Source organism: Phyllopteryx taeniolatus, chromosome 4 (genome assembly GCF_024500385.1).
Source record: "Phyllopteryx taeniolatus isolate TA_2022b chromosome 4, UOR_Ptae_1.2, whole genome shotgun sequence".
NCBI classification, from domain to species: Eukaryota; Metazoa; Chordata; class Actinopteri; order Syngnathiformes; family Syngnathidae; genus Phyllopteryx; species Phyllopteryx taeniolatus.
Genome location: NC_084505.1, coordinates 946,613 through 967,992, shown reverse-complemented (window position 1 = coordinate 967,992; position 21,380 = coordinate 946,613). Strand labels below are relative to the sequence as shown.

Here is a 21,380-nt window from a genome sequence, read left to right as displayed (position 1 = left end):
ATTTCACCTGGAAAATCTCAAATGTCATGAATGCTGTCGCTCCTATTAAAATTAAGACAATCTTGAGGCAACCTAGAACACCGTGGAGGAGCACTATGATGGTAAAGACCTTTAAATGAAAGTGGAGGAAATCAGAATGTACAGTGGGTACGGAAAGTATTCAGACCCCGTTAAATTTTTCACTCTTTGTTATATTGGAGCCATTTGCTAAAATATTTGAAGTTCATTCTTTCCTCATTAATGTACACAGAGCACCCCATATTGACAGAAAAAAATGGAATTGTTGAAATTTTTGCAGATTTATTAAAAAAAGAAATACTGAAATATCACACAGCTATAAGTATTCAGACCCTTTGCTCACTATTTAGTGGAAGCACCCTTTTGAGCTAATACAGCCATGAGTCTTTTTGGGAATGATGCAAGTTTTTCAGACCTGGATTTGGGGATCCTCTGCTATTCCTCCTTGCAGAACCCTCCAGTTCTGTCAGGTTGAATGGTGAACGTTGGTTGACAGCCATTTTCAGGTCTCTCCAGAGATGCTAAATTGGGTTTAAGTCAGGGCTCTGGCTGGGCCATTTAAGAACAGTCACCGAGTTGTTCTGAAGCCACTCCTTTGTTATTTTAGCTGTCTACTTAGGGTCATTGTCTTGTTGGAAGGTGAACCTTCGGCCCAGTCTGAGGTCCTGAGCACTCTGGAGAAGGTTTTCATCCAGGATATCCCTGTACTTGGCCCCATTCATCTTTCCTTCGATTGCAACCAGTCGTCCTTTCCCTGCAGCTGAAAAACACCCCCACAGCATGATGCCATGCTTCATTATTGGGACTGTATTGGACAGCTGATGAGCAGTGCCAGTATATTTAAACACATCTGGACTCCAATGAAGGTGTAGAACCATCTCAAGGATGATCAGAAGAAATTGACAGCACCCGAGTTAAATGTGAGTGTCATAGCAAAGGGTCTGAATACTTATGGCTGTGTGATATTTAAGTTTTTCTTTTTTAATAAATCTGCAAAAAGTTCAACAATTCCGTTTTTTTTCTGTCAATATGGGGTGCTGTGTGTAGATTAATGGGGGGGAAATGAATTTAAATGATTTTAGCAAATATCTTCAACATAAGAGAGTGAAAAATTAAAGGGGGTCTGAATACTTTCCATACCCACTGTAAGTGAAGTAAAACTAAACTCCAAATTGACTATGACCTCTACAGACAGTATAATTTTAACCAAGAGTTAGTCAGGGCTAGCACTCTGCTGTAGTTGGCAAGCTCACTACCCCCACCCCCCCAAATTAGATAGCTCCAGAACTCCGAACAGCAGATAAATGAAATAAATTTGCTTATTTCAGTGAAAAAATACAATCCATCAGGTAAAATATCAGCACAAATCAGCAAAATTATCAAATGATGCTCCATCTGAACCACCCAGGAAAAACTATTACTATGTCAGAATTTGATGCAGTTGACCAAAAAACTGTAGAGAAAATGGTTCAGCAGCTGAAACCATCAATGAACTGTCTTGACTTCGTACCATCTTGTTCAAAATGATTGCGAAGTCTGTGCTAGCTGATTTGCAGTAAATAATCAATTTCTCACTTCAGTCAGGCGAGTTTCCGAAAGCTCTTAAAGTACCTGCCATTAACCCTCTTCTTAAAAAAAAAAAAAATAGAACTCTGGACGCTTTCATGTTAGCAAGCTATAGAACCATCTCAAACCTCCCTTTCATAGCCAAGATTGTCAAGAGAGTTATTTTTAATCAACTCAGCAATTTCTTGAATTTAAAAAATTTACGTTCTTAAAATTTAAGTTTCTGAACTCTTCACAGTACAGAATCAGCTCTTATCAAAGTGCTTCATGATATAAGGTTGAATACTGACTTGGGAAATGTGTCAACTCTGGTCTTGTAGGATCGCAGTGCGGCCTTTGATACGGTAGATAATAATATATTGGTAAACAGGTTGGAAACAAGGCTTGGACGAAATGGAACAGTCCTTAACTGTTAGTGCAAGCCATTTTCAAAAAAGAAACACCCCTGGGTGCCAGCCGTTTTTGAGGATTTTTAGCAAATTTTAAAGGCTTACAGAATATTTTGTTCGATGATTATATTAATACCAAATCTACCAAATTAAAGCAACATTCTTATAGCAACAAAAAAAAAAAAACTAGATCCTGCCCTTTTCCGTTCTTTAGTTATGTGCAGTGAAACATATGTAAATTTTACGTTTTTTAGTCACGTCTCTCAGATTATGGAGATTATTATCTTTTTGTGAAAAGCAGCATTTATGCAACAATAACTTCGATGCTTGTATATGTTTTTGCTTTTTGTCGAGTTACGTGTTTTCATTGCATATTCCAGCTAAAACAACATTTAAGAATGGCTTTTATTGCAAAATAGTCATGTATTTAGCTATATAATGCGCTATGAGTGACGTGAACTCACTCCGCGGATATCATGTCAGTCATGGCGCTTCGTGTTGTTTCCTGGCTATTGACATGGCGACGTGATCCTCGTCATACAAGGTCACAGTTATAACACATTTCTGACACAAACACACAATTGTGCAAACTACCACAATACATATTCTGCGAATACTTTATGTATACTTTTGTCTCTGAGTGTAAAAATGTTTCAGCTTCTCCGACTTCCAGCTTGTCCGCGCCGCTCTACAGTGCATAACAGGCTTACTGTGTGCAAAATCTAAAAATGGTGCATAGCTGCCCTCTGCTGGCGGTTTCGCTATTAGTAGGCTGTCTCCTCTACCACTTCCTGTGGAGAAACTACGTATTAATACTCGGCACCCAATAGATGGGTTTAAAACTACGTATTAATACGTGTAAGGCACCAAATGAGTTAAACGGTTTAGGTCTTACCTGGAAGAAAGGAGTTATTTTCTAAACATCGGACCATTGTTCAATCTGGACAAACTGGAATAAACACAATCCCCCCGCCGCCCAAACCCTCTGCCCTCAAAGAACGAGGCTTTTTTTTAAGTGTAAGTACCGTAATTTCTCATGTATAATGCACATTTTCCCCCAAAAAATTGTCAAACGTTAAAAGTGCGCATTATTCATAGGTAGAGGGGAAAATTAAAAAAAACTTTCACAATTTATAATAGTAGGCCGCCACCTAGAGGTTATGAGAAGGTGTACACTTTCATTCTAATATGCCACCACCACCTAGAGGTTATGAAAAAAGTGTAGCCTACACTTTCATTCCAATATGGGGTACGTAAAACTGCATATATGTACAGTTGTGCTCATAAGTTTACATATCCTGGCAGAATTTGTGAAATATTGTTTTTTTAAATACGACTGATGACTGAACAACAACCATCATTTATTTATTTATTTTTTTTCAGTTATCCACTTTTTTTTTTTTTTTGTCCTGTTCAGCTGTTAGGTCAAGCAGAATGGAGGATCTGTATCCCTTTTATGCCGGAACAGTTTTATTGTGTCACAGTGGAGTTTTTCAGCTTCCACTGTGGTTTCTTAGTATTATAATTGAAGTTTATTGAGAATCAGAGTTGAACAGAACAAAGTTTCTAGAGTGGCGAGAGAAACAAAGACAAAGGACAAATTGTAAACAGGATGAGAAAAGTAAGTCATTACATTATTTACAACAATGAAACACTAAATATGAGTGTTGCATGGGGCTGTAGTGCTACACCCTGTGAGGGAAGGACAGGACAAGCTAGAACAGGACAAGGACAGGAGAAGAAGCATGCAGGACAACGGTCGTGAACCCGGCTGTACAACTGAAGTGTGGTGGGATTGACTATGTAAATTATAAAAGTCTATAGGACGAGAGTATGAGTGAGGAGATACACAAGCAAGTCCATTGCCATAGTTATTTGTCGCAATAAGTGAGTGGCCCCACACCCAGTGAAAGAGTCCCAGGAGTGTCTGCCTGCGGACACATACAAGTGAATTGACACCGTTTACATGCAGAAAGACTGACAGAAGTGTCCTGTAATTGCTGTTCCCACACCGCGGAGGCTGAGGACCCCATCCAATCAATCGAGGAGCGGGATCAGGCCTGGTGGACGGGACACATCCCACACCGAGACGCCCCGTCAACTGGCTACCCAGTGGGGGCCGCAGGGACGCACCCTCCGACCCCATACCAGTCCCCCAGGAACCCTTTGATATGTATATGTGCCCAGATGTGATAAGTGAGAAAAATATATAAAGTGAGTGGTGGGAGCGTCTGCTAAGTGAGTGATAAAGAGGCATGGCTCCTGCAGATCGGGCCCATTAGGCCGGACAACCACCGACAAAGAGGGCTGCCCCACTACTCAAAGGCGGTCCAGCCTCCCCCCCCCCCCCCCACCACCTTTGTGTCATGAAGGTGGTAGGAAGGGAGGAGAACTAAAAAGGTCCGGAGCTGTGGTCAGTCAGCTTTTTGTCTCACCCGACCAACTTGTCGACGACGGGCCCAGGCAGGACGCCCGAGGTGAGGAGGACACATCGGACCATCCCCGGCTGCAGAGAACATCCTGCAAGCGCTCCGAGCTACCCTGTTTGGCGGCCTGAGCTCAACCCGAGGGGACGGAAGCGGACACAACGCGCCCGCTCCGAACGTCTTGCGAACAGACACACCCGAGAGACGTCCTGCCTGGGAACCTTTTGGGTCTCCTATTTTTCTTCCTCCTTTCCGTCAAATCCAGTACGGGCCGGCCGAACACTCGGGAGCTTGACCTGCTTGTCTCAAACATGTTCAAGCCATGTAAGTCCAACATTGCGGTCTACTAAAAGTACAGATTAGTGCATATTTGGATTTAAATTAACGAGAACAGGAATCCCCAGTGATATGCATGCCCTACACGCTCATTCTGCTACTCTCACATCACAAGTCAGTTTCCCTTGCCAATGTTCATCTGTACTTTTTTTGTTTTGTGTTTATCTGTGTTCTTACCCTGTAGATTCCCCCATGTTAGATCATCAAAATTGATTTTAACAATCAAATCGAATTTTACAATAAATCGGTAAGTTTCCTCCCACATCCCAAAAACATGCATTAATTGGAGACTCTAAATTGCCCGTAGATGTGACTGTGACTGCGAATGGTTGTTTGTTTGTATGTGCCCTGCGATTGGTTGGCAACCAGTTCAGGGTGTACCCTGCCTCCTGCCCGATGACAGCTGGGATAGGCTCCAGCACGCCCGCGACCCTAGTGAGGAGAAGCGGTTCAGAAAATGGATGGATGGATGGATGGACTTTAAAATAATATTTATCTAAAACACTCCCAACTTTGGACTCATGCATAGGATCATTGTTTAAACTTTATTCGTGGCAGATCGGTTGCTTATTGTTTAATACAACATTTCGTACTATTTGATTTCAAATCATGAACAGCTTTCAAAATAATGCAGAGGACCTGTCAAAGTGAGAATGGGGACACAGACACCAAGGCATACATTTGGAATATTTCTACAGTTTGCAAGGTATAAAAACGGACATTTTATCTTCTGTTAACAAAGACACGTCCACAAGTTCTGCGTGCAATTCCCTCTCAACGCCAGTGAGTGGCGCCTCACGCGCATGGGTGAATATTAACCACATAGTCTGCTCAAAGGGAGTGTCCCTCCAGTCGTTTGGTCGGGGAAGGAGTCTTTTGAAGACAGGAATTAGGTTAAGGTCCACTTGACGTACACCAGGCATTGTCCGAGTCGCCGTATCACGGCAGGGCAACGTGGAGGAGTGGGAGTTCTCAGGTGGTCGCGAGTCTCTGTGACGCCTCAAAGTTGCGGCGTGCATGTCCGCTACAAGTGCATATGTTTGATTTTGAATAGTCCAATTTATGCATACTACATTTCGTAAAGAATACTTTGAACTGGATAAACTGTAAATTACTGTTTTTTGCCATCGAGAATGTGTTTCTACAGATTTGTGCCCAGAAATCAATGAAATCTTTTTCCCATTTTGCGACTGGTAAGTGAATTAAATTAGTTACTTAGTTAGAGCTCTCAATGCCATGAGGCACATTAGGCCGCAATTGTGGTTTCTGTAATCTGTAGTTTTTTACGGGAGCAGGTGATTGGCCTACTGCCCAACCCCAGCATCTGGTATTCCTAGGCGGTTTCCCATCCAAGTACTAACCAGGACCGACCCTGCTTAGCTTCCGAGATCAGATGAGATCGGGCAGCATGTGGGGATTGGGCTGGCCATTAAATTAGTATTTGAGATTAATTTGTATACTTTTGAAAGGAGTTTTTTTGTAATGTGGAAGAAGTTCTACTATTTTCTGAAGAAAAACAGGTAGTTCTAAAGTATTCCTGTGTGTTGAGAATATTTTTAGGATTGTTGTTCTAACTTTATAGTTTTGACGAAAGTTATCACTTTTAATCTGAAATTCTTGGAATAAACATTCACGTGACATGAATACATTATTTTTGAATAAGTGATGTAGGCGGTCAATTCCACTTTGTTCCCATGTGCTGCAGTAAAGAACATTTGGGTGTAACCATTTAATGACGTACTGTATTTGGCTAGCTAAGTTATTGTGTTTGAAGTTGGGTGCGTCAAGTCCCCCTTCTGTTTTATCTTTCTGAAGGGTAGCTAGGCTGACTCTATTTTTCTGATTTTAAAATGGCAGAGTCTAGCATTTGGAACCATTTTAATGTGGGTTTGAATGGGATCATTGAAAATAAATAGTTGATTTGTGGTAACGTTTTCATTTTTACTGTAACTATGCGCCCTAAAAGTGAGCTAGGTAGGCTGTTCCAACGTTTTAAGTCATTACAAATTTGTTCCAGTAGAGGTATGTGATTTAAATTATTTAACTCTGTAAGTTTTGCTAAGATATTAATGCCTAGATATTTGATATTCACAGTTGGAATAGGAAAGTTTTGATTTTGGTCTGCAGGATTCCATGAGTTAGTCGTTATAGGGAGTATGAATGATTTGGCCAATTGAAAGCATATTCTGATAATTGCGAAAATGTCTTAATGAGGTTAAAAACTGTTTGAAGTGATGCCTTCCCTTGCCTTCTTGTAACTAAATAAGGATATCATCTGCGTAAAGATTGATTCTGTGTTCTGACATAGGAGTATGGATACCTTTTAATATTAGTGTTCTGCTGTTTTGCTATTGCCAGTGGTTCGATAAATAGTGCGAATAGCAGGGGCGAGAGAGGATATTCTTGTCTACTTCCTCTTTGTAAGTGAAACTTTGTGATGTGACCCCATTTGTGGTAACAGTTGCTTTGGGTGAGTTGTATAACACTGCGATCCAATGAATATGAGTCACCAAAGTCAAATTTCTGAAGTACATCAAAAAGAAAAGACCAGTTAACTTTGTCAAAAGCTTTTTTGGCATCGAGTGACAAGACAATAGTTTTTAGATTATTACGCTGAGACATACTTATTAGGTTTATCAGTCCCCTGACGTTGGTTGCGCTGTCCTTTAATGAAACCTGTTTCGTGAGAATGTATTAACGACGGGAGAATTTTTTTCTAGTCTGTTGGCTAAAGCCTTAGATATGATTTTGATGTCCGTATTAATTAGTGACAGCTGTCGACAATTAGCTGGATGAGTGGGGTATTTCCGAGTTTCAGTGTTAGTTTTTATTGTGGCTGTATTCATATGGCTTCTAAATAGGCCTTTATCCTTTATCTCTATCACCATTCTGAAAAATAGTGGTTCCAATATCCACCAGAAATGTTTATAGAACTCCGAGGAAGACCCATCATTGCCTGAAGCTCTACCTGTTGGGATATCGTTTAAGGCCTTATGTAACTCTGCAAGGGTTAATGGGGCGGCTAAAAACTCTTTATTTCTGAAGTTAATTGAGGGATGTTTAGGTTATTGAAAAAAGTGTCAATGTAGTTTTTATTCTGCTTAATATGGGATGAATATAAGCTACTGTAGTAGTTGTAAAATACAGTATAGCATTAATATCCTGTGGTGATTGAGTAAATTTGCCATTTGAATCTTGGACAGATGTAATTTGTGTTTTTTCTTTGTTACGTTGAAGTTGGTTTGCGAGACATTTTCCTGATCTATTATTGTGCTCGAAATCAGTGTATCTTAGCTGTTGTAGTAGGAACTCCGTTCTTTTTTATATGTAATCTAGTTGTTTGGCATCATAAAGTTGGTTCCGAAGTAGGTCTGTCGGATTCATTGAATACTCCCATCCTTTTGACTTTACAAACACTTTCTCCTGGAAATGTTCTAATTTGGCGATGATTGGATGGGGATGACTCCCTGCTCGCGGTCCTCCTAGCCTGTGTACTTGGTGGAAGGTGATGTTAGCGAGTGTATCCTTAGGGATTTTCAGCGCTGTCAACATAAAGTTTTTTACTTGAGGCTCTGGATTACCAGGTGTACTTTCGAAAATGCCAGAAAAGATGAGGTTATCCCACATGTTTCTTGACTGTAAGTCCAGCATTGCTTCTTTGATTTTTCCCCCCCCCCCCTTCTTTCTTTCTTGAGAACTTCTACCTCTGTTGTCATAATTTTCATGGCTGACTGAAGTTCGGCATTTTCTTCTTTTAGCTCTCTGACTTGTTTGAGCGTGAACTACAAGCTGGTTTTGAGCCCCTTAATCGCCTGGTGTAATAGATCGAGAAGTGTCAGTTGAGGAGAGGACTTGAATTTGGGCGTCGGGAGAGAAAAGTTGTAACTCTTCACTGCTAGAGATGAGTTAACCTTTCGTCTTTTCAGCGGATTGCTGCGGTTGTCATAGTGGGCTCCGCTAGCTTGCATGACGAAGCGATTGAAAGATCCGTCGATGAAATCTTCGAGTGGCTCCACGATGGTGTCTTGGCATCAGCAGGGATTGGAAAAAAGTCATCAATAATAATCAGCCCCGTAATAAGAGAAAAAACAAAAATGGATGAGCAGGAAATTGAGTCTTGGGGTGGCGAATCAGATTTTTGCAGAGTAGCCACCAAAATTTTGTCTGGGAAATCTCGCAGTCTCTCGTGGTCTCAGAGCATGTCGCACGCCACAGCCACATTCTAACGTACGCTTGAATTACCTCTGAGGGAAACCCAGGCAGGGGCATGGTGGACGACTGGTTAGAGCGTCAGCCTCACAGTTCTGAGGACCCGGGTTCAATCCCCGGTCCCGCCTGTGTGGAGTTTGCATGTTCTCCCCGTGCCTGCGTGGGTTTTCTCCGGGCACTCCGGTTTCCTCCCACATCCCAAAAACATGCATTAATTGGAGACTCTAAATTGCCCATAGGCATGACTGTGACTGTGAGTGTGAATGGTTGTTTGTTTCTATGTGCCCTGTGATTGGCTGGCAACCAGTTCAGGGTGTACCCCGCCTCCTGCCCGATGACAGCTGGGATAGGCTCCAGCAAGCCCGCGACCCTAGTGAGGAGAAGCGGCTCAGAAAATGGATGGAAACCCAGGCATTTACTCTCAGACCCCTTTTCCAAATTAATTACGCTTTTATCCAAACCAATATATTCAGGGGAGACCCCGAGGCGTTCCCAGGCCAGCCGGGAGACATAGTCTCTTCAACGTGTCCTGGGTCATTCTGGTGGGACATGCCCGGAACGCCTCACCAGGGAGGCTTCCAGGAGGCATCCTAATCAGATGCCCGGGCCACCTCATCTGGCTCCTCCAATGCGGAGGAGCAGCAACTCTACTCTGAGCCCCTCCCGGATGACTGAGCTTCTCACCCTGTCTCCCTTTTGAGCTTCTCCCTTTCTCAAAGGGAAAGCACCCTGCGGAGGAAACTCATTTTCGGCCGCTTGTATCCGCGGTCTTGACCCACAGCTTGTGACCGTAGGTGAAGGGTAGAAACGTAGCTCGACCGGTAAATTTATTTCAGCTTAACTCCTTCATCACCACAACAGAGCGATACAACGTCCGCATCACTGCAGACGCTGGACCGATCCACCTGTCTATCTCCCGTTCCATTCTCCCGTCACTCGTGAACAAGATCCCAAGATACTGGAACTCCTCCACTTGGGGCAGGATCTCATCCCCGACCTGGAGAGGGCACGCCATCCTTTTCCGACTGAGGACCATCGTCTCGGATTTGGAGGTTCTGGGTTTCATCCCAACCACTTCACACTCGACTGCGAACCGCTCCAGTGAGAATTGGAGATCACGGCTTGATGAAGCCAACAGAAACACATAATCCGCAAAAAGAAGAGATGCAATACTGAGGCCACCAAACCGGACCCTCTCTACGCCTCGGCTGCGCCGAAAAATTTTATATATATATATATATATGTATTTATATGTGTATATGTATACATATACACACATACAGTGGGTACGGAAAGTATTCAGACACCCTTAAATGTTTCACTCTTTTCTATATTGCAGCCATTTGCTAAAATCACTTAAGTTCATTTTTGTCCACATTAATGTACACACAGCACCCCATATTGACAGAAAAAAACAGAATTGTTGAAATTTTGCACATTTATTTAAAAAAGAACAACTTAAATATCACACAGTCTTATGTTTTGAGACCCTTTGCTCAATATTTAGTAGAAGCCACTTTTGAGCTAATACAGCCATGAGTCTTTTTTTTCACACCTGGATTTAGGGACGGGGCAGCACGGTGAACGACTGGTTAGAGCATCAGCCTCACAGTTTTGAGGACCCGGGTTCAATCCCCGGCCCCGCCTGTGTGGAGTTTGCATGTTCTTCCCGTGCCTGCATGGGTTTTCTCTGGGCACTCCGGTTTCCTCCCACATCCCAAAAACATGCATTAATTGGAGACTCTAAATTGCCCGTAGGCATGACTGTGAGTGCGAATGGTTGTTTGTTTCTATGTGCCCTGCGATTGGCTGGCAACCAGTTCAGGGTGTACCCCGCCTCCTGCCCGATGACAGCTGGGATAGGCTCCAGCACGCCCGCGACCCTAGTGAGGAGAAGCGGCTCAGAAAATGGATGGATGGATGGATGTATTTAGGGACCCTCTGCCATTCCTCCTTGCAGATCCTTTCCAGTTCTGTCAGGTTGGATGGTGAACGTTGGTGGGCAGCCATTTTCAGGTCTTTCCAGAGATGCTCAATTGGGTTTAAGTCAGGGCTCTGGCTGGGCCATTCAAGAACAGTCACGGAGTTGTTCTGATGCCACTCCTTCAGGATTTTAGCTGTGTGCTTAGAGTCATTGTCTTGTTTGAAGGCGAACCTTCGGCCCAGTCTGAGGTCCTGAGCACCCTGGAGAAGGTTTTCGTCCAGGACATCCCTGTACTTGGACGCATTCATCTTTCCTTCTCTTGCAACCAGTCGTCCTGTCAGCTGAAATACACCCACACAGCATGATGCTGCCACCACCATGCTTCACTGTTGGGACTGTATTGGACAGGTGATGAGCAGTGCCTGGTTTTCTCCACACATGCCACTTAGAATTAAGGCCAACAATTTCAATCTTGGTCTCATCAGATCAGAGAATCTTATTTCTCACCATCTTTGAGTCCTTCAGATGTTTTTTGTGCAAACTCCATGCGGGCTTTCATGTTTCTTGCACTGAGGAGAGGCTTCCGTTGGGCCACTCTACTATAAAGCCCCGACTGATGGAGGGCTGCAGTGATGGTTGACTTTCTAGAACTTTCTCCCATCTCCCGACTGCATCTCTGGAGCTCAGCCACAGTGATCTTTGGGTTCTTCTTTACCTCTCTCACCAAGGCTCTTCGTCCCTGATTGCTCAGTTTGGGCGGACGGCCAGCTCTAGGAAGGGTTATCGTCGTTCCATACGTCTTCCATCTAAGGATTATGGAGGCCACTGTGCTCTTAGGAACCTTAAGTGCAGCAGAATTTTTTTTTGTAAGCTTGGCCAGATCTATGTCTTGCCACAGTTCTTTCTCTGAGCTCTTCAGGCAGCTCCTTTAACCTCATGATTCTCATTTGCTCTTACATTTACTGTGATCTGTAAGGTCTTTTCTATACAGGGGTGTGGCTTTCCTAATCAAGTCCAATCAGTATAATCAAACACAGCTAGACTCCAATGAAGGTGTTGAACCATTTTAAGGATGATCAGAAGAAATGGACAGCACCCGAGTTAAATATATGAGTGTCACAGCAAAGGCTCTTATGGCTGTGTGATATTTCAGTTTTTCATCCATCCATCCATTTTCTGAGCCGCTTCTCCTTACTAGGGTCGCGGGCGTGCTGGAGCCTATCCCAGCTATCATCGGGCAGGAGGCGGGGTACACCCTGAACTGGTTGCCAGCCAATCGCAGGGCGTATACAAACAAACAACCATTCGCACTCGCATACACACCTACGGGCAATTTAGAGTTGTCAATTAACCTAACATACATGTTTTTGGGATGTGGGAGGAAACCGGAGTGCCCGGAGAAAACCCACACAGGCACGGGGAGAACATCCAAACTCCACACAGGCGGGGCCGGGGATTGAACCCCTCAGAACTGTGAGGCAGACGCTCTAACCAGTCGTTCACCGTGCTGTTCTTTTTTTCATAAATCAGCAAACATTTCAACAATTCTGTTTTTTTTTCTGGGCGGCACGGTGGCCGACTGGTTAGAGCGTCAGCCTCACAGTTCTGAGGACCCGGGTTCAATCCCCGGCCCCGCCTGTGTGGAGTTTGCATGTTCTCCCCGTGCCTGCGTGGGTTTTCTCCGGGCACGCCGGTTTCCTCCCACATCCCAAAAACATGCATTAATTGGAGACTCTAAATTGCCCGTAGGCATGACTGTGAGTGCGAATGGTTGTTTGTTTCTATGTGCCCTGCGATTGGCTGGCAACCAGTTCAGGGTGTACCCCGCCTCCTGCCCGATGACAGCTGGGATAGGCTCCAGCATGCATGCGACCCTAGTGAGGAGAAGCGGCTCAGAAAATGGATGGCTGGATGGATGGATGTTTTTTTCTGTCAATATGGGGTGCTGTGTGTACATTAATGAGGAACAAAATTAACTTAAATTATTTTATCAAATGGCTGCAATATAGCAAAGAGTGACAAATTTAAGGGGGTCTGAAAACTTACCGTACCCACTGTGTATATATATTACAGAGGTCATCATATCCAAACACAAACGATACTGGTAATGGATTTTTATCGAAAATGTAATGAAATCTAACGGGAATCTACAGGAAACAATACAGAGGGGTATAGCTACAGAACAATGGACAGACAAACATTGGTAAAGGAGGCTGGACTTCGGGTGTAAGCTGACGTGAGGATTCAGGGTGAGCAATGCATAGAGCTGGGAGTTCCTGTTACGGTTAATTTAAACCCAAATATGCACCAATCTGTACTTTACTAGACCGCACATTGGATTTACGTTGCGTGGAACACAATTTAGGCAGGGTGGTCGATCACCCGGATGCTTGGCCGGTCCGGGTCGAGGAACAGGTGCATTTGACGGAAAAAGGAGGAGGGAAAAACAGCAAAAGCCAAAGAAGGGCTTTGACTGCAGGGCGGCCGGAGCCCTTGGGTGGGGCTGGCCGCCAGGCGCTCTGAGCAAACTTGCGTTGCACTTCCTCCCGAATGGATCTGTCAAAGCTACCCCACACACACTAAAGCCTGGTTTCGGGGCGCGGCAGAGTGCTTTTGCCCTCCGCGTTCCATTCAGTGCATCTCCCCACCTCGTGGTGGGTGCGGGGTTCACTGGTGATACACCAGGTATATATATATATATATATATATGTGTATGTGTGTGTGTATATCTGTATATATGTATGCGTATATATGTATATATATATATATATATATATATATATATGTATATATATATATATATATATATATGTATATATATATATATATATACACAAACACACACAGCGGCTGAAATGAGTATTTAACGCGTCACCATTTTAACGCGTCACCATTTTACCATTGTATATATGTATATATATATATATATATGTATATATATATATGTATATATATATGTATATATATATGTGTATATATATATATATGTATATGTATATATATATGTATATATATATATATGTATATGTGTATATATATATATATATATATTTATATATGTATATATATATATATATATGTATATATAAATATATATGTATATATATATAAATATATATATATATATATATACATATATATACACAAACACACACAGCGGCTGAAATGAGTATTTAACGCGTCACCATTTTACTCATGAAATATACTTCCAAAGGTGCTATTGACCTGAAACTTCCACCACATGTTGGGAACAACCCAAGAAATCCATACATAACAAGAAAGTAGAACAAATAAGGTCAGAAATTAAGTTGTGTGTAAAAATGTGAAATGACATAGGAAAAAACTATTGAACACAAAGGGAGTTACAAAACTATTGAACACAAAGGGAGTTACAAAATGGCATCGAAAGCCAAGACAACACCTATAATCTATCAATAATCAAACAGCAATCCAGGCCTTTGTCAGTGCAAATGAATATCAGCTCGTTCAGTCCTAATTGATGGCCTACAAAAAGGTTTCATTGCCAAGGTGTGTGTCAAGACACATCTCATGATGGGTAAGAGCAGAGAGCTGTCTCAAGCCCATTGCAAACTAATTGTTTAAAAACATAACGATGGCATTGGTTACAGGCACACTTCTAAGCTTCTGAACGTTCCAGTGAGCACGGTTGGGGCTATAATACGTAAGTGGAAAGTCAATTATACCACCGTAAATTTACATCAATTAAGTACTCCTCGCATGATTTCTGACAGAGGAATGCAAAGAATAATCAGAAGAGTTGTCGAAGAGCCAAAGACCACCTGTGCAGAGCTTCAAAAAGACCTGGAATTAGCAGGTACTGTTGTCACAAGGAAAACAGCTAGGAGTAATGTATTCCGCAGCCATTGCCTGTATTCACGTTCACCACGCAAGACCCCATTGCTGAAATAAAAAGCATGTCAAAGCTTGTTTAAAGTTTGCTGAACATTTGGACAAGCTAGTTAAATACTGGAAGAATATAGTCTGGTCAGATGAGAGCAAAATGTAACTGTTTGGATAACATAATGCACACCACGTTTGGAGGAGAAATGGCACTTCACATCACCCTAAAAACACCATAATAACAGTGAAGTTCAGAGGTGGGAACATGATGGTGTGGGGCTTCTTTTCAGCTGGTTAGGGTTAGGGTACGGGTAAACTTCACATTATTGAAGGACGGACGAATGGGCAAATGCACCGAGTCATTCTTGACAAAAATCTGCTGCATCTACGAGGATGAGGAAAATGAAACGAGGGTGGACATTTCAGCAGGATAATGATCCAAAACATACTCTCAGTTGGTTTCAAAGAAGAAAAATTAAAGCTGCTAGAATGGCCCAGCCAATCACCTGACTTCAATCCAATCGAAGAGTTTCTCCATACAGGGGGCGTCTTGAAGCTGTCATTGCAAACAAAGGCTTTTCTACAAAGTAATAAATAAATACCAGTTGGCGTGTTCAATACTTTTTCCCTGTGTCATTTCACATTATTACACACAATTTAATTTCTGAGATTATTTGTTCTGCTTTCTTTGTATGTATGGATTACTTGGGTTGTTCCCAACATCTGGTGACATTTTCATGTTCAAGTTTCAAGGTGCTTTTATTGTCAATTCTTCTATATGTGTAACACATACAGAGGATTGAAATTACGGTACTCAAGGGCCCCCGGCACTACAAAAGACTACAAGTAATAACATCAATATAAAAAGCTAAGTAAAACTATGGTATATACAGTATAAAAAGTATTAATTGAATGTGCAAATATCAAAGATCAGGTGACGTGTGCAACATAGTCAAAGTCAGAGAACCAAGGCAAATAAGACATAAATTAGATGACAAAACCCCGGTGGTGATAGTGGCTAGTGCGACCCTGAGTCTGTGTGTGTGTGTGTGTGTGTGTGTGTGTGTGTGTGTGTGTGTGTGCGTGCGTGTGTGCGCGGATGTTTGTGGGTGGACAGAGTTCAGATGGGCAGAGGACAGAAGAGGTAGAGGGGGCAGAGCGGGCGGAAAGTTCAGATTCCTGACAGCCTGATGAATAAAACTATCTTTGAGGCTATTCCTGGCCCGCAGACTCCAAAGTCTACTCCCTGATGGCAGAAGACTGAAGAGTCTGTGTGATGGATGGGTGGCATCCCCCGCTTTGCGGGTGAGGCGGGTGCTGTAAATAGCACCTTTGGAAATTTAGTTGAGAAAAATGGCGATGTATTAAATACTTATTTCAGGTGTGTGTGTGTATATATATATATATATATATATATATATATATATATATATATATATATATATACACGGTCACCGACTGGTTTGTGCATCTGCCTCACAGTTCTGAGGACCGGGGTTCAATCCCCGGCCCCGCCTGTGTGGACTTTGCATGTTCTTCCCGTGCCTGCGTGGGTTTTCTCTGGGCACTCCGGTTTCCTCCCACATCCCAAAAACATGCATGGTAGGTTAATTGAAGACTCTAAATTGCCCGTAGGTGTGAATGTGAGTGCGAATGGTTTGTTTGAATCTGCCCTGCGATTGGCTGGCAACTAGTTCAGGGTATACCCTGCCTCCTGCCCGAAGATAGCTGGGATAGGCTCCAGCACGCCCGCGACCCTAGTGAGGAGCCCAGACTTCCCTCTCCCCAGCCACTTCCTCTAGCTCTTCCGAGGGGATCCCGAGGTGTTCCCAGGCAAGCCGAGAGACGTAGTCTTTCCAGCATATCCTGAGTCGTCCCTGGGGTCTCCTCCCGGAGGCATGGAACACCTCAACAGGGAGGCGTCCAGATGCCCGAGCCAACTCATCTGGCTCCTCTCAATGCGGAGGAGCAGCGGCTCTACTCTGAGCCCCTCCCGGATGTCCAAGATTCTCACCCGATCTCTAAGGGAGAGCCCGGGAGCTGTCCCACTGTTTCACGGCCAGGACGAAAACCACACTGCTCCTCCTGAATCTGAGATTCAACTTCCCGACGGACCCTTCTCTCCAGCACCCCTGAATAGACCTTACCAGGGAGGCTTAGGAGTGTGATCCCCCTGTAGTTGGAACACACCCTCCGGTCCCCCTTCTTAAAAAGAGGGACCACCACCCCAGTCTGTCAGTCCAGAAGCACTGTCCCCGATGTCCACACGATGTTGCACAGGCGTGTCAACCAGGACAGCCCTGCAACATCCAGAGTCTTTAGGGCCTCCAGGCGAATCTCATCCACCCCGGGGCCTTGCCACCGAGGAGCTTTTTAACCATCTCGGTGACCTCAACCCCAGAGATTGGAGAGCCCACCTCAGAGACCCTAGACTCTGCTTCCTCATGGGAAGGCATGTCGATGGAATTGAGGTCTTCGAAGTATTCTCCCCACCGACTCACAACGTCCCGAGTCGAGGTCAGCAGTGCCCCATCCCCACACAGTGTTGATGGTGCACTGCTTCCCTCTCCTGAGACGCCGGGTGGTGGACCAGAATTTCCTCAAAGCCGTCCAGAGATTGTTCTCCATGGCCTCACTGAATTCCTCCCACGCCGAGTTTTTGCCTCAGCAACCACCAAAGCCACATTCCGCTTGGCCAGCCGGTACCCATCAGCTGCCTCAAGAGTCCTACAGGTTAAAAAGGGCCGATAGGACTCCTTCTTCAGCTTGATGGCATCCCTCACCACTGGTGTCCACCAATGGATTAGAGGATTGCCGCCACGACAGGCACCGACTACCTTACGACCACAGCTCCCGTCAGCCGCCTCGGCAATAGAGGCGCAGGACATGGTCCACTCGGACTCAATGTCCCCCGCCTTCCCAGAGACGTGGGTGAAATTCTGCCGGAGATGGGAGTTGAAACTCCATCTGACAGGGGATTCTGCCAGACGTTCCCAGCAGACCCTCACAATACGTTTGGGCCTGCCACTTTGGACCGGCATCTTCCCCCACCATCAGAGCCAACTCACCACCTGGTAGTGATCAGTTGACAGCTCCGCCCCCCTCTTTACCCGAGTGTCCAAGACACATGTGGCCGCAAGTCCGATGACACGACCACAAAATCGATCATCGAACTGCGACCCAGGGTGTCCTGGTACCAAGTGCAAGTGTGGACACCCTTATGCTTGAACATGGTGTTCGTTATGGACAATCCATGGTGAGCACAGAAGTCTAATAACAGAACACCACTCGGCTTCTGTTCAGGGGGGGCTGTTCCTCCCAATCACGCACTTCCAGGTCTCACTGTAATTGCCCATGTGAGCATTGAAGTCCCCCAGCAGAATGATGGAGTCCCCAGGGGGAGCACTCTCCACCACCCCCTCTAAGGTCTCCAAAAAAGGGTGGGTATTCTGAACTGCTGTTTGGTGCATAGGCACAAACAACAGTCAGGACTCATCCCCCCACCCAAACGCGGAGGGAGGCTACCCCAGTGAACCCCAATGTACAGGCGCCGATCCAGGGGGCAATAAATATACCCACACCTGCTCGCCGCCTCTCACCGTGGCCAACTCCAGAGTGGAAGAGAGTCCAACCCCTTCGGCCACCGCCCAGCTCACACTGCACCCGACCCCTATTGCCCCTCCCTCAGGTGGTGAGCTCATGGGAAGGGGGACCCACTTTACCCTTTCGGGCTGTGGCCGCCCGGGCCCCATGGGTGCAGTCCCGGCCACCAGGTGCTCGCCTTCGAGCCCTACCTCCAGGCCTGGCTCCAGAGGGGGGCCCTGTTGACCCGCTTCCGGGCAAGGGAAACCTTGTCCATTTAATGTATTCTTCATAGGGGTTTTGGGATATATATATATGTATGTATATATATGTATGTATATATATGTATGTATAGCGGCACGGTGGCCGACTGGTTAGAGCGTCAGCCTCACAGTTCTGAGGTGCGGGGTTCAATCCCCGTCCCCGCCTGTGTGGAGTTTGCATGTTCTCCCCGTGCCTGCGTGGGTTTTCTCCGGGCACTCCGGTTTCCTCCCACATCCCAAAAACATGCATTAATTCGAGACTCTAAATTGCCCGTAGGCATGACTGTGAGTGCGAATGGTTGTTTGTTTCGATGTGCCCTGCGATTGGCTGGCAACCAGTTCAGGGTATACCCCGCCTCCTGCCCGATGACAGCTGGGATAGGCTCCAGCACGCCCGCGACCCTAGTGAGGAGAAGCGGCTCAGAAAATGGATGGATGGATGTATGTATATATATATATGTGTATATATATACACATATATATATATATATATATATATACACATATATATATATATATATATATATATATATACACATATATATATATATATATATATATATATATATATATATACACACACACACATATATATATATATATATATATATATATATATATATATATATATATATATATATACACACACACACATATATATATACACACACACACACATATATATATATATATATATATATATACACATATATATGTATGTGTCTGTGTGTGGAATATGCCACATTTGATGTTTGCTTAGTAACTGGCTTTGAGTTTACCTCCAGAGTTGTCTTCTATAGACTCATTGAGTTCTTGATAAAGGTTCTTAGGATTCTGTTGATATTATGCAGTATTAGCTTTTATGACTACTGATTCTTGTTCTGGGAGTTTGCTGTGCTCTGCTTTTAAGTCTGCCAGCCATTGGTTATTGGTATTGTGTGACACATCCTTCTCCCAGTTACTCTCCCAGTATTGCTCTGTCACAGCCTTGGGTGGGTCTCTTTCAGTCTTGCTACCTTGCCACTGAGAGTAGATCTTAGCTGGGTTGTCGGAGAACATAATGTTTGTTCCCCTGGCCTCTACCTCTCTCATGTACCTTTTCAGTCGGCTAAGGCTGTAAGTCTTTGCTTGGCAGTCTCAAGTGCATCAGCTGTGGACATTTTGTTGTATTTTCTGGGCATTTCTTTCTTAAGTTTCACACCTTTGCCTTGCTCTTTTAGAAGGCTAACTTCTCTCCGGGTCACCCTTATTTTTGCCTCTAGCCTTCTCTTCCACAGAGGTTACCCTTGTTTCTTCCGGTTGTTTTTCTTGTAACCTAGCCTCTCTAGGATAACTGATACTGTTGCATATATCAGTTGACTGGTCTCGTTGAGGTTCTTGGTACAGATGCTTACCAGTGCTGTGTTGACATCGTCCAGTAGGGATTCTGATGGTACCTCTTTGTTTAGCCTTGGCAAGCAGGAGGTAACTGAGATCCCCCAGTACCTGATCTTCTCTCTGAGGTCAGTAGCTCTTGTGTTGAGCTGTTCTGTTTATGGGTCTTGTAACCCAATCTCGATTTTTGGGGGTGATGGTGAAACCACCTCCAAAATTACCATGTTTCCAGCGAGTTTAAAAAAACCATAACCGATCACCGATCCGATCACAAGATGGAGGAATGTGTCTATTTAAATGATCTGTTCATTTACTGTATATACTTGTGTACTTAATTGCTCAAAAAATTATATTTACAATAAATAATGTATCTTTGTTCATCTATTTATGCCAGTGAGGCACAGTGACAGACAGAACAAATGAATGGTCTTCTATTAGATGGCAGGAAGTAAATACAGTAATTAATGTATCCACTTTTTGTGACATTTTTGTTTGTTGGTGTGCCGTGAGATTTTTCAATTGTAAAATATGTTCCTGGGCTCCATAAAGGTTGGAAATCACTGCTCTAGTCAGATCGTGTATTCTGATCAGTCAGGTCAAATCAACATTACATGACAGAAATAATGGATGCTAACTTACTGTAATTATATTACTTTATTTTTAATTAAATTACTTCACCCACACTGAAACTTTAGAGCATGAATTAACTGTGGTTAATCATTTTTTTTTAAAAAGCTGAGTTCATTTTCATTGACCACACCCAGACCTGATTAACTCAACACCTGTTCTATGAAGAAATCACTTAAATAGAACCTTTTTGACAAAATGGTTCAAGTGAGGCAATTACTTTTTCTCACAGGGCCAGGTAGCTTTGAATATATATTTTTTCTACAAATAAATAAAATCACCTTTTAAAAACTGCATTTTATGTTTACTTGGGTTATCTTTGATATTTACATTTGTCTGATGATCTTAAACTTGAAAGTGGGGAAACTATGCAAAAAATGATTTTAATTTGAGAAGGGGGAAAATACTTATTCACTGCACTATAGTACAATACGCTTTTATGGACCGCAATTTTTTTGGCCGTGCATGCGGGTTAAATAAAAAAAAACAACAACAAAACATGGCTTTTATGCGGTTGCGGGCTTCCCCCAAATTATCAGAGTGATGCTTTACTTTCTGTATCTCAGTAATGTTTGTTTGATCCTTCCACGAACAAAGTGCATAACACCTTTAAGTATGGGATAGGAGCTGCCTGGATGTTGCTTGTAAAAAAAACAGGGAGATGACAAGCCAGGCTGCGGTCCTCCTTGCTATCTCTAATCAAGTAGCCATTCCTTACATATAATGACTCGCTACTTGATGTTACCATGAGTGGTGTTGTCCTAATGTGGTTTTAAGAAGTTAGTGTTTCACTTTATGTTGTTGA

The 21,380-nt window shown here is 43.7% G+C and overlaps 1 protein-coding gene across 11 annotated transcripts in view; it reads left to right on the top strand.

The window, feature by feature from the left end:
* LOC133477372 (MAGUK p55 subfamily member 2-like) overlaps window positions 1–21,380 on the top strand; it is a 155,789-nt gene that overhangs the window by 46,752 nt on the left and 87,657 nt on the right. The gene's annotated exons all lie outside the window — the stretch shown is intronic.